Source organism: Megascapheus bottae, chromosome 4 (genome assembly GCF_031878675.1).
Source record: "Megascapheus bottae isolate mThoBot1 chromosome 4, mThoBot2.hap1, whole genome shotgun sequence".
Lineage (NCBI taxonomy): Eukaryota > Metazoa > Chordata > Mammalia > Rodentia > Geomyidae > Megascapheus > Megascapheus bottae.
In genome coordinates, this window is record NC_143512.1 from 33284085 (window position 1) to 33298361 (window position 14277).

General features: G+C 37.2%; 1 long non-coding RNA gene across 2 annotated transcripts in view; it reads right to left on the reverse strand.

Annotated features, from left to right (window-relative positions):
* LOC150064245 (uncharacterized) overlaps positions 1-14277 on the reverse strand; it is a 55392-nt gene that overhangs the window by 16881 nt on the left and 24234 nt on the right. The window contains exons 3-4 of one of the 2 annotated variants that reach the window (XR_016535144.1): positions 4105-4235; positions 2825-2983 (exon numbers count right to left, since the gene is read on the reverse strand). The exons of the other annotated variant lie outside the window; for it this stretch is intronic. This is a non-coding gene — a long non-coding RNA (uncharacterized LOC150064245). Of the gene's footprint in view, positions 1-2824; positions 2984-4104; positions 4236-14277 lie in introns of those variants that run through there. 2 annotated transcript variants of the gene reach the window in all.

A 14277-nucleotide genomic window follows, 5' to 3' on the forward strand; every position in this document is an offset into this window, starting at 1 on the left:
CAAAAAAAACAGATAGTATACAATTTAATCAGTATTAGCATGTTATTCTTTTTATTTTTTAAAAAATGTGCTGTAAATAACTTACAAAAAATAATGAACTCTTTCCAGAATGGCAAATATGCTTTCAAAATATGCTTCCAGTGAATATCTAATCTAGAAAGAGGCATATTTGATGGTGGCATACTATAATTAGTGAGATTAGCAATCAAGACAACTGTGATTTATTTCTCTAGAACAGCTAAGAGACTGGAGACATCTGGCCTAGAAGAGTATGATGGTAAGACTCTAAGTATACCCACATTTGCTCTGTTACATGGCGCCTTCAGAAAGACAAGGGGCGATCTTATGTCCTCTCTACGTAAGTATTGGAATCCAATAATATTTGCTTTGTGGCAGCAGAACTCTACATCATATTTTAAAGAGTCAGTTCTTGGGTGGACATCAATGAATATGAAACACTAATTGATGTGATATATCCATATGCACACACAAATAAGTACACATGGTGGCTTATAATGGTTGAAAAATGACGTTTTGGTTCTATTAAAAGACCTGTCACTTTCTGGTCACAAGGGGGATTTTTGCAGAAGTATTTTCCAGCAGTAGCAAACTATCTTGACAACGGTGGTGGTGTTTTAAGGGTTGTTTGTTATTTGGCTTGTTGATGATGCTTAGTCAAGACGACACTTCCTCTCAGATTCTGTCTTCCAAACCCCAAGGCTCTGTTCTGGGGCAGTTCAGCCTAATGGAATTAAGCCTGACATGTTTCAAATCTATTTCTTTATAAAATAACCATAAAACAATGGTTTGGATTTCGAATAAAACGCTCGAAGCATGCGGGATTCCAAGTTTCCCTGCTCTTTACACATCTGTAAATAAAGCCCATAAGAGAGGAAGACAACAGGATAAATCAACATAAATTTAAAATCCACCGCAGCATATTAAATGGTGCAGACTCAGTCAAAGAGAGGCTGACCCCGAGGCTTCGTGCGGTTTGAAGCTCATTGTGCTCATCAGGATGGGAACGTCTGCAAGTCCACGGCTGGGTCCCACCAGTAAGGCTCCAGTAACTGAGCTGGCCCACAGAGAATGGACCCACTTTGTAGCGACACAGCGGGCTCAGACACCACCTATTCTGCACTCCAAACTGTCATGCATAACAACTTTATTGTGCTAAATTGAACTTGAAAGCAACCAAAGGCTATGAGAAGGAGAGGCTCTGAGAAAAGCGTGCTGTCAGCGCTGGCAAAGGCTGACCTGGAAAGCAGGCTCAGAGACAGGGGAATAAAAGACCAGGCCCCATGAACACAGCATATTGTTTCATTTTAAAGTATGATTCCCATACCAGAGAAAGTAGCAAATGTGATGTAAATTTATTTAAATAGATTCGACCGCTTAAAAGTTTGCCAGCCGCTCTCATCCAACTTTCCCAGCTCTCTGATTCGTTACTTACAGTGGGAATATAATGACATATAGTCATCATTGTAACAGCTTCTTTGCAGGGGCACAATGATGATTAATAGCCAGCAGCAAATTTTCACATGGACTCTGAAGCACTATGGCATTAGCAGCCAAACAGTCCCAAATCCCCCTTTTCTTTTCCACTGAAAAGTCCCCTCCTTGTACCTTGCAGATAGGAACAAAGCCTATCTTAATTCCAATCAGCTTTTCCTCATTCAAAGGGACCTTCTCTTTTTCATAATTGATTCATGTGCATTTTTTAGTGTTCTACTGAGCTGAGGCTACTTTTTTTTTCCTTTTCTCTCTTCTTGTGCCCACACTCACACCCCTCTTTTTTTTTTTTTTGAGGGACTGGGGAGTGGGAAATATTCAACAACAATGAAAAATTCGAGTTGTTGTTTTTTTCTTCCCCAAATATTTACTAAATAGATGTCTCAATTAGTATCAGTTTGTGCTTTGCACTTGAAGAGTTTAAGATAAAAATTAACTTGTGGATTACTTCGCCATTTGGAAATGGTGTTAGTTATCAAAAGTATGAATTTACTGGCATGACTGATGGAAGCCGTGCTCAGGTGCCCTGTACTATGAGGGGAGATTGAAAAGCTCTTCACTCCCCCTTGAGACATTCACAGCTGGAATAGTGAGAGTTTCTGCCTCCAGACAGATCTCTCTCTCTCTATCTCTCCCTCCCTCTCCCCTCCCCCCCTCCCTCTCTCTCTCTCTCTCTCTCTCTCTCTCTCTCTCTCTCTCTCTCTCTCTCTCTCTCTCTCTCTCTCTCTCTCTCTCTCTCTCTCTCTCTCTCTCTCTCTCCCCCCTGTGCTGGTAGCCATCAAAAAAGGGACAAGTGACCAATATAGAAGGCAGCAAATTGAAACCCTCTAACCCACTTTATCCTTCTTAAGTATCATTTCACCCCATAGTAATCTTACATCATAATTATTACCAGAAGATTCTGTGCTATTTGTAGAAGTGCTCACTTGTCTGCAGTTTCCACCTCCTGTGATAACGACACAAATGACATCAACCAGGGTTGTATTGTAAGGGGGTTTCCACAGGCCAACTCATTCTTGTTTCTATGACAATATAATCACCACAAAGTGCAGAGTTTTAGGAGATCTACTTTGCATATTTGTTTACATTTCAGACCACAATGCTTTCACATTTCTGTAGGCAGGATATACATAGGCCTCTGTTTGCTTGGGACCAAACTCAAGTATATTCTCCTTATGAAATTATTCATAGTGATCTGTCACTGTTGAAAGTAGGCTGATCTGGACAATTAGAAAGCTCATATACGTTTTGCTACTAAAATGGCTCCAAGGGACTTATATGAATCACAAAGGTGAACAGACATATACCTGATTGACTATGGATAGTAGTTTTATATTATCGCAGTTTAAGAAGAACTAAACTTGGAAATCCTGCTGCTCATGTGGTGGCACCAACTTTTATCTTGCCAACTTCTTCGAGGTCAGTTGATTTATACAGTTTTTTTGCAATGTAGTGGAAACAAGGCCATGTGCTAAAACAAAAGATACAATATGAACCAGATTTTAAGTGACACCCTCCCTTGTCTGGGTTTTTACTGTAAAGAAACACATTTTACAGGACAATATGGTTTTATTTTATTTATGTATTTTTGTGGTACTATGTTTTTGACTTTAGGATCTCACACTTGCTAGATCATTTCCCTACCACTCAAACCACACCCTTATTATGTGTGATTGCTGTCCTTAATGTATTTATATCTCATCTCTTTTGCTGTCCCTTGGTTATCTCATATTGTTATAGTATTTTACCTTGTTATCTGATATATTGTATATATGCTTATTTGGCTATTTGAAATAGGATAGGGAAGGGGGGAAGCAAGATGAGAGGCAGAGGTGGAGGTAGGGAAATGGGAACCAAAACATGAGAAAGGGTATCAATGTTTGTGAAGCAATGCACCTTCTATCTGGTGAATATAGTATAACCCTTCTATTAATTACAATAAAAATACATGAAAAAAACCACAGCCACCTGATCCTTTTTCCTAATTATTGTTTTGAGATAGACCTTGCATTTGATTCCAGGTCATCTTTGGAATGCAATCCTCTGCCTATGCCTTCTGCACAGTTAAGATTCTAGGCAATAGTTACTGTGCTCAGTCGTATTTTAGAATTGTGGCCTTTCTTATGCTTTGATGTCTCCAAGTGATTAAAATGAAAGTATATCTGAAGATGAAGTATTCTGTTCATAATTTGTATTATAATTTTCATTACAATCTTTTCATTAACAAGTAACATCTGAAAGTAGCATCATATATTACATCTTGCATGTTCCACTTTAAAAATCTCATATACGTAAATATCATCTAGACTTTGAGATCTAGCATCATGATACATTAAAAATCCACAAAGACAATGTTACTGAAGGTTAGATTCTTGGATGTGCCTAAGTGATGTGTAACAGTTTCTGTAGTTAAAAAACTCTCTACTGGCAGTCATGGAACAGGTTCATCAGGGTTCCTGAAGGTATATGGAATGAACACAGTCCTCATGTGCTGGTATCAGAATCACTACAGCCAAACCCTAAAAATTCGTGCTCATTACAGGAACCAACCCTTGTAGTTAAATTCCCTAAGACATGTATTCCCAGACACACCTGGGACTTAGAAGCATATAGTGATTTCCAAAAGTTGAACTTCATTCCATCATCCTACAGGAGAGAAGAGCTTGCATCATCAAAGTAGTGCACAACAGGAGACTTCTGCTTTCATAGCCTGTATGGAAGTCCTGGAAGAATAGGTATTTGAAAATTATAGCTGCATTAATAGCTCATTTGGAAGAACACAATCCTTTGGTTCACCCAATCTTCTAATCCATATCTGGGCCTAGCCAGTATTTATTAGCATGGTGTAACTCCTTTATAAGGCAATTCTTTCAGAAATAAAGTGAGTATAGTCAGGGAAATATGTGAGCTGATAGAATCTCCTTTAAAAGAAAAAGTCAACATTTTTGTGGTTTGTTTTGTTTTGTTTTGGGTTCTGAATTTATTTGTAAGGGGATAACCTTAAAATGACTCTTACTATTCTGTCTTTCTTTGGTGATTTTTATCAAGTATCCTCTTGAAGAGGATGGTGGGAGTCCAGCTTTTGGAAGTTACTGAGTGTAAGATCTCGATGTTCTTAATTATTGGCCAATCTAACCATAAGTCTTGATTCATCTAATAATTCTTTCCAATGTCTTATATGGGGCTGTTTTTTGTCCTCAAAAGGTCTGGCTCATTTTGCTATGCTGTGTACAAAGATGAAGATATTTCTTGAAATGAAAGGTTAAAGAGGCTTTATGTGCCTGTGTATTAGAACAAGTCTGAGTTCTATTAAATCAGATTGGAACATGTTCATCAAAATGAGAGAGAGAGAGACAGAGACAGAGACAGAGAGAGAGAGAGACAGAGATAGACACACACACACAGAGACACAGAGAGACACACAGAGAGAGGGAGATATAGGGGGCATAGTCAGACATAGATAAAGAGAGATACAGCAATGTCTCACTAGGCAGCACAGGGTGGCCTCGAACTCTTGGTCTTTTTGTCTTAGTGCTGGAATTATACATGTGCACCACCACACCTGGCTCTAATATATTCTTTTACCCTCATTTTCATGTAATGTACCTTCTATAAGAAGTGTAACAAGACATTATTATGAGACATCACAATCAGATGAATGTTTTGGCGACATTAGTTTTGTTATGTCACTGTGTAGGATATGGCTGTATAAATTCCACATTCATAAAAAACTGCTGTTTTACTAAACAATACAAGAGTTTTCTTTAACAAATTGCTAGGGTCATACAGAAGGAAGGATTCATAAATAATATGCTTATTTTGTCTACTAGCACCATATAAGGAACTAAGAGCCAGGGTGCCTCTTCAGACTTTGGTTTGAAATTGGAATGTTACCTCTTGATTTACTCTAATATCATTATCCATTCTATCATTGTCCCAATGCCATAAATCCCTGCAGCACTTTTCTCTCACAAGGGTATCAATGTGTGAGAAGTAATGTACCTTCTATATGGCGAATGTAACTGAAAGCCCTCTATACATTAAAATAAAAAAAAGAAAATCTATATAAACGTGTAAACTGAAGCCAACTATGTGTATACAGGTAGGATCTTTTCACATTGAAGCCCAGTTTTACTTGGAAATCAAGATATATGCTTATGTAAGATCATTATTTAAAAACATTCTAAGTCACCTAAATAACTGTCAAGACAAATGCGATTATTTTATTTTTATTTTTTAAAAATATGATTATTTTAAAATAGTGCTTACATTTCAAAGTATCAGAGTTCTTAATTACAGAAGTAGAGTTTGATGAGAAAATCTGAATGCTTTATGGAACAGTAGAATAACTATAGTTGACAACAAATAATTAAATGGTCCCAAGTATCTAGTCAAGAGAATTTTGATTTATTCCAATATTTAAGAAATAGTGTGACTGAAATGATGTGCTAGTTACCTTGATTTATCATTAAACATCATATGCTTATATTGGAAGGTTATAGTGTACCTATCTATACACCAGTGAGTTAATTAAAATGCAAATATATAGAAAAGGCCAATAATTTTTTTTCAATTCCCTAGTTGGTTTCTGTCTCAAGGTTTTCAAGTTTTTACTGTGATTTTCTGTATTTTTTATCTTGTTAAAGCATATTTTTTATTTTTAAAACTTGCTGTCTAACTCTTACTTGCTTCTTAGATGTCACCCAGAAATTGGTTGAGATGCTGAACTATAACGATATGCTATTTTCTAGGAATGAGTTTGAGAAGAGACCTATGACTCATTCGTACATGGAATAGATAGACAAACACTAAAAATGTAGAGACCATTTGTGTAGATCTTCTCAGTTTTTAGGTGTGGTTTCATGAGAACAGAGACAGAATTATGATAGCAATTTTCACATTCCTTTTTGGGAGCATACATCTTTGAAGCTTTCCCTATCCAATTTAATCTAGTTGAATCTTAATTTTATTGTCAAGGTGGTGTACATAGGGATTACAGTTATATATGTAAGGTAATGAGCAGATTTCTTATTGACCATTGTCACCCCTCCCTTGTTTTTCCTCCACTTTCCCCAATCCCCCAACCCATTTTTTATTAAAGAATTTATTAATATTGATTTGTACATCATATTTCAAATGACGTATTTAACAAACAAGTATTCAAGAAGGAAATCTCTATATACAATCACTGGCACTTAGATTTTCCACCCCCCCCCCCTTTTTTTTTGGTTCTTGGGCCTTGAACATGGCCTAAGCTCTGTCTCTGAGATCTTCAGCTCAAGGCTATCACCCTACCCTTGGGCCTGGGCATTGTTCCTGAGCTCTTCAGCTCAAGGCTACCAGCCTACCCTTGAGCCAAGCCCCACTTCCCATTTTATAGAGATTAACTGGAGATAAGAGTCTCAGGTCTTTTGTGCCCTGGCTAGCTTTGAACCTTGATCCTCAGATCTCAGCCTCCTGAGTAGCTAGGATTACAGACATGAGCCACCATGACTGGCTTCCCCAACCCAATTCGTAAAGTTCATTTCCAGCATACTTGTGAGTATTGCTGTTGCATTGGTTTGTTCTTTGTCATTGTATCATCATTTTACAAAGATATTGTAGGCATATGAAAATAGAGAAATTATTAACCATGTTAAGAAAGTGACATATGCCTGCCAGCTCAATACTTAGGAAGCTGAGGTATGACTTAGAGGCTTCTTGGGCTACATTATGAGTTGAGAGGCTGCCTGGGTTAAATAAAATGACTTTCAAAAGAAAAGTATTTAGCCAGTTCTGCCAACACCATTTGTTGAAGAGGCTGTCCTTCCAGTCAGTATTCTTGGCTCCTTCATCAAAGATTAAGTGGCCTGTGAGTTGATTTCTGGGTCTTCAGTTCTATTCCATTGTTGCTCGGGCTTGTTCTTGTGTCAGTACAAAGCAGTTTTTATTACTATAGCTTTGTAGTAGAGTTTGAAGTTTGGTATTGATATTTCTCCAGCACTGTTCTTTCTCCTAAGGATTGTTTTTGCATCTTTTGTTATTCCATATGAAGTTTTGGATTGCTTCCTCTATTTTGTTAAAGAATGACCTTGGGGTATTGATGAGTAATGCATTGAGGTTGTAGATGGCCTTTAGAATTATTGGTGGAGTGTAAACTTGTTCAGCTGCTATGGAAAGCAGTATGGAGATTTATCAAAAGACTAAACATGGGGCTCCCTTATGATCCAGAAATACCATTCCTAGGCATTTACCCAAATTTCTTAAACAAGGCCATACTAAACCTCCCAGCACAACCATGTTCAATGCTGCATTATTCACCACAGACAAGATATGGAACCAACCCAGATGCCACTCAGTAGAAGAATGGATCAAGAAACTGTGGTATCTCTACAAAATATAATTCTACTTTGCCATCAGAAAGAATGACATCGCCCCATTTGTAAGGAAATGGAAAGACTTGGAAAAAATCATATTAAGTGAAGTAAATCAGACCCAAAGAAGTATAGGCTCTATGATTTCCCTCAGTTGGAACAATTAATATACATCCAGGATTCTCCACAGACAGGATCACAATAGCTCAAAATCTATGTACATATGGCCATATAGGATGAGGCTAAGGAAAATGAGCTCCAGGAAATGGTAATGAGGTTATTCTTTGTGATTGTTGTTCTTAATGCACAATGTGAAGCTATTTCTTTTCTCCTTATGGGTTATGTCATGTTGTTACTGTAGCTAACTTTGGTACCTGGTATATTTTATATACATTTATTTATTTATTTATTTATTTGAAAAAGGGAAGGTAAGGGAAGATTAAGATGAGGGGGAAGGGTAGGGGGTGGGGAAAGTGGGAAACAATGTGGGAATTGGTAACAATGTTCAAGAAGTAATGTACCCACTACCTGATGAATGTAATTGCAACCCCTCTGTACATCACCCTGACAATAAAATACAATAAAAAGGAATATATTCAAAAAAATTCTTTAAGGGAAAATAACAATGAGATCATATGGAAACCAATAGTTACAGAAATGGCCATTTCATGAATAAATGTATATGTATTTTAAAATCTATTAAAGGCAATATACTAAACTTGGAGCTTTTAAAACTCAGCAGTATAACAAAAAATGGTATAAAATTCCATACACATAAAAATAGTAAATACCGTTGGGAGTTTGTCCTAGTGGTAGAGTGCTTGTCTAGCATGCACCAAGACCTGGGTTCAGTTCCTCAAAACCAGATACATAGAAAAGCCAGTTGTGGTGCGGTGGCTCAAGTGGCAGATTGCTAGGCTTGAGAAAAAAGCCCAAGGACAGTACACAGGCTCTGAGTTCAAGCCCAAGACTGGCAAAAAAATAGCAAATGATAGAAGAGAAAGAAATAATTATAATTTTTCCCTCGAAAATCAACTGCCTTCCTATATGCCAACAATAAGAGGAAAAAAACAACAATCAGAAAAGCAACTCCTTTTGCAATAGCCTCAAAGAAAATAAAGTATTTAGGAATTAACTTAACTAAGAATGTACAGGACCTTTTTGATGAAAACTTTAAAACCCTGAAAAAAGGAATTAAAGCAGAACTGAGGAAATAGAAAAACCTCCCATGCTCCGGGATTGGAAGAATTAAAATGGTGAAAATGTCAATCTTGCCAAGGGCTATCTACAAATTCAACACAATACCCATCAATATCCCAATGTCATTCTTTAAAGAAATAGAAGAGGCAATACAAAATTTCATATGGAATAATAAAAGACCTTGTATAGTAAAAAAAACTTTTAGCAAAAAGAACTGCACAGGAGGAATTTCAATAGACTCTATTACAGAGCTATAGTTGCCAAAACAGCTTGGTACTGGCACAAGAACAGGTGTGAAGACCAATGGAATAGAACTGAGGACCCAGATATTAACCCACAGACCTATGGCCACCTAATCTTTGATAAGGGAGCCAAAAAATAGAATGGAAGAAAGACAGCCTCTTCAACAAATGGTGCTGCTAGAACTGCCAAAGCACCTGCAGACAATTAAAGTTGGATTCTTCTTTGTCACCTTGCACCAGAATTAACTCCAAATGGATCAAAGACCTTGAGGTAAAAGCAGATACACTGAAAACTTTACAAGAAGGAATAGGAGATACACTAGGTCTCCTTGGCACAGGTCGAACTTTCTTAGTAAGGACCAAGAAACACAACAAATCAGAGAAAGGCTGGATAAATGGGACTGCATTAGACTGCAGAGCTTCTGTATGTCAAAGACATAGCTAGCAAATTAACCAGAAAGCCTACAGAGTGGGAGAAGATCTTCACTAACCATACAATGGACGAAAGCCTCATATCTAAAATATATCAACATACACTGTGATCAAACTGGATTCATCACAGGGAGGCAAAGCTGGTTCAACATATGCAAATCAATTAATATAATTCAACACATCAACAGGAGCAAGGACAAATATCACATGATTGTCTCAATAGATGCAGAAAAGGCATTTGACAAGATCCAACACCCCTTTATGTTAAAAGCTCTGGAGAAACTAGGAATCCATGGAACATTCCTCAATATAATAAAGGCTGTGTATGACAAACCCACTGCTAGTATTACACTTAATGGTGAAAATCTAAAGCCATTCTCTCTAAAATCAGGAATGAGACAAGGATGGCCACTCTCTCCGCTCCTCTTTAACATAGTATTAGAATTCCTAGCCAGTGCAATAAGGCAAGAAGCAAGCATAAAGGGGATCCAAGTAGGGAAAGAGGAAATAAAACTATCCCTCTTTGCAGATGACATGGTTCTGTATTTAAAGTATCCTATTGACTCTACTCCAAAGCTCCTTGAGCTGATTCAAAACTTTGGAAGGGTAGCAGGCTATAAAATTAACCCTTAAAATCAACTGCCTTCCTTTACGCGAAGAGTGAGAGGAAATGAGGCAATAATCAGGAAAGAAACTCCTTTCACAATAGCCTCAAAGAAAATAAAGTACCTAGGAATTAGTTTAACTAAGAATGTAAAGGACCTTTTTGATGAAAACGTTAAAACCCTAAAAAAGAAAATTAAAGCAGAACCAAGGAAATGGAAAAACCTCCCATGCTCCAGGATTGGAAGAACCAGCATTGTGAAAATGACAATCTTGCCAAGGGCTATCTACAAATTCAACGCAATACCCATCAATATCCCAATGGTATTCTTTAAAGAAATAGAAGAGGCAATTCAAAATTTCATGTGGAATAATAAAAGACCCCATATAGCAAAAACACTTCTTAGCAGAAAGAACAGCGCTGGAGGAATTTCAATTCCAAACTTTAGACTGTATTACAGGGCTATAATTATCAAAACAGCTTGGTACTGGCCCAAGAACAGGCCTGAAGACCAATGGAATAGAACTGAACACCCAGATATTAAACCACAGACCTATGGCCATCTAATCTTTGACAAGGGAGCCCAAAAAAATAGAATGGAAGAAAGATAGCCTCTTCAACAAGTTGTGCTGGCAGAACTGGTTAAGCACCTGCAGAAACCTAAAGTTGGATCCTTCTTTGTCACCCTGCACTAGACTTAACTCCAAATGGATCAAAGACCTGGAGGTAAAAGCTGACACTCTGAAAACTTTACAAGAAGGAATAGGAGATACACTAGGCCTCCTTGGCACAGGTCGAAACTTTCTTAATAAGGACCAAGAATCACAACAAATCAGAGAAAGGCTGGATAAGTGGAACTGCATTAAACTGCGGAGCTTTTGTATGGCAAAGGACATAGCTAGTAAACTAATCAGGAAGCCTACAGAGTGGGAGAAGATCTTCACCAACCAAACAACGGACAAAGGCCTCATATCTAAAATATATCAACAACTCAAAAAATTGTATCACTCCAAAACTAATCTCCAATGTAACAACCATCCCATTAAAAAATGGGCCAAAGACTTAAAGAAGGTCTCCTCTGAAGAGGAAACAAAAATGGCCTATAGACACATGAAGAAATGCTCAGCATCTCTGGCCATAAAAGAAATGCAAATCAAAACAACTCTAAGATTCCACCTCACTCCAGTTAGAATGGCCAGGATCAGGAAAACGAATAATAACAGATGCTGGAGGGGATGTGGCCAGGAGGGATCACTACTACACTGTTGGTGGGAGTGCAAACTCATGCAACCACTATGGAAAGCAGTATGGCAGTGCCTCAAAAGGCTAAACATAGAACTCCCCTATGACCCAGCAATTCCACTACTTGGCATTTACCCAACCATCCAGAATCTAGGGCATACTAAATCCACTAGCACAACAATGTTCATTGCAGCATTATTCACCATAGCAAAGATATGGAACCAACCTCGATGTCCCTCAGTTGATGAGTGGATCAACAAGTTGTGGTATTTGTACACAATGGAATTCTATGTTGCTGTCAGAAAAAACGACATCGACCCATTTGTTAGGAAATGGAAAGACTTAGAAAAAATCATATTAAGTGAAGTAAGCCAGATCAAAGGAACTTAGGCTCAATGGTTTCCCTCATTCGTCATAATCAGTAGAAACCTTGGGCTCTAATAGCAGAGATCTGCAATAGAGCAAAACCTTAATACATAAGGCCATATAGTATGAAGCTAATTGAAAGGACCTCCAGGATATTGAAACAAAAGCCATATAATGAATGACTGTTGTCCTTAATGTATTATGTTATCTCTCATCTCCTTTTCTGTCCCTTGGGTATCTCATATTGGTATAGTATCTCACTTTGTTATCTGATATATTGAATTTATTTGTATTTGGTTATTTGAAATTTGATAGGGAAAGGGGGAAAACCAAGACAGATGGGGGGGGATGTGTGGGGGGGAGGGTAATGGGTATCAAGACATGTGAAAGGGTATCAATGTACGTGAATTAATGCACCTTCTATCTGGCAAATATCATGTAACCCTTTTATTAATTACAATAAAAAATAAAAATAAAATAAAATATATCAACAGCTCAAAAAATTGAATCACTCTGAAACTAATCTCCAAAGAAACAACCATCCCATTAAAAGATGGGCCAAAGACTTAAAGAGAGTCTCCTCTGAAGAAGAAATAAGAATGGCCTATGGACACATGAAGAAATGCTCAACATCTCTGGCCATAAAAGAAATGCAAATCAAAAGAACTCTAAGATTCCACCTCACTCCAGTTAGAATGGCCAGGATCAAAAAATCTAATAACAGATGCTGGAGGGGATGTGGCCAGGAGTGATCACTACTACACTGTTGGTGGGAGTACAAACTCATTCAACCACTATGGAAAGCAGTATGGCAGTTCCTCAAAAGACTAAACATAGAACTTCCCTATGATTCAGCAATTACACTCGTTGGCATTTACCCAATCGTCCAGAAATAAGGACATACTAAAGCCACTTGCACAACAATGTTCATTGCAGCACTATTTACCACAGCAAAGATATGGAACCAACCCAGATGTCCCTCAGTTGATGAGTGGATCAACAAGATGTGGTATTTATACACAATGGAATTCTATGCTGCTGTCAGAAAGAATGACATTGCCCCATTTGTAAGGAAATGGAAAGACTTAGAAAAAATCATATTAAGTGAAGTAAGTCAGATTCAAAGGATCATAGGCTCAATGGTTTCCCTCATTTGTCATAATTAGTAGAAACCTTGGGATCTCCTAGCAGAGATTTATAATACAACAAAATCTAGATACATATGGCCATATACTATGAAGTTGAATGTAATGACCTCCAAGATATAGCAACAAAAGCCATACAATGAGTGATTGTTGTTCTGAAGGTACTATGTTATCTCTCATCTCTTTTGTTGTTCCTTGGTTATTTCATATGGTTACAATATTTTTCCTTGTTATCTGATATATTGTATATATGCTTATTTGGTTATTTGAAGTCGGATAGGGAAGGGAGGAAAACAAGATGAGGTGTGGGGGTGAGGGGAAGGAAATGGGGACCAAGACATGAGAAAGGGTATCAATGTTTGTGAAGTAATGCACCTTCTATCTGTGAATATAATGTAACACTTAATTACAATAAAAATATAGGAAAAAAGAAATAATTATAATTTTATTTGTAACATTTTTGGGGTTACTATAATGTAACCCCCAAAATAAGCAAATATTGAATCTTAATCAAAGTTAAAAATAACAGTACCAAAATGTGATGGAAATGTGCAAAAGACATGAAAAGACTTCATTAAGAAAGAAATATGAAATTTTCTTTTTTAAAATAATATTTAACATGGTTAGCAATTAGGAATCTGCAAATTAAAACCACAGCAAGCACATTACAATGGGTACAATGAAAACATTACCAAACCCTGGCAGAAATACAAAGAAAGTGGATTACTTATCTGTTGCTTATAGAAATATAAACTGGTACAATCACTCTAATGGTTGTAAAACTAGAGTGTAAAATTTTATTAAAAATGAACCATTACTTACCATACAACCATGGGCACTTATTCCAGAGAGGCAAAAATGTACTTCCACACCAATACCTATATCTGGTGGTAGAGCAGTTTTCTTTATAATAGTCCTCAACTAAAATCAACAAAAATATTCTTCAATGAATGGGTAGTTTAATAAATTTGGTAATTTGCATAACAGAATGCTAACCAGTAAAGAAGGGATGATGCTACTGATACACATACCAGTTAGATGCCTCAGGGGAATTATACCGAGAGTAAAAGGCAATCTTTTAAATGTCACTTACAGAATGGTTCCATTAATATAAAATTCTCCAATGACAAAGTCATGAAATGGAGAATAGATGGATGGTTTCTAGAGGCTAGAGGTGATGA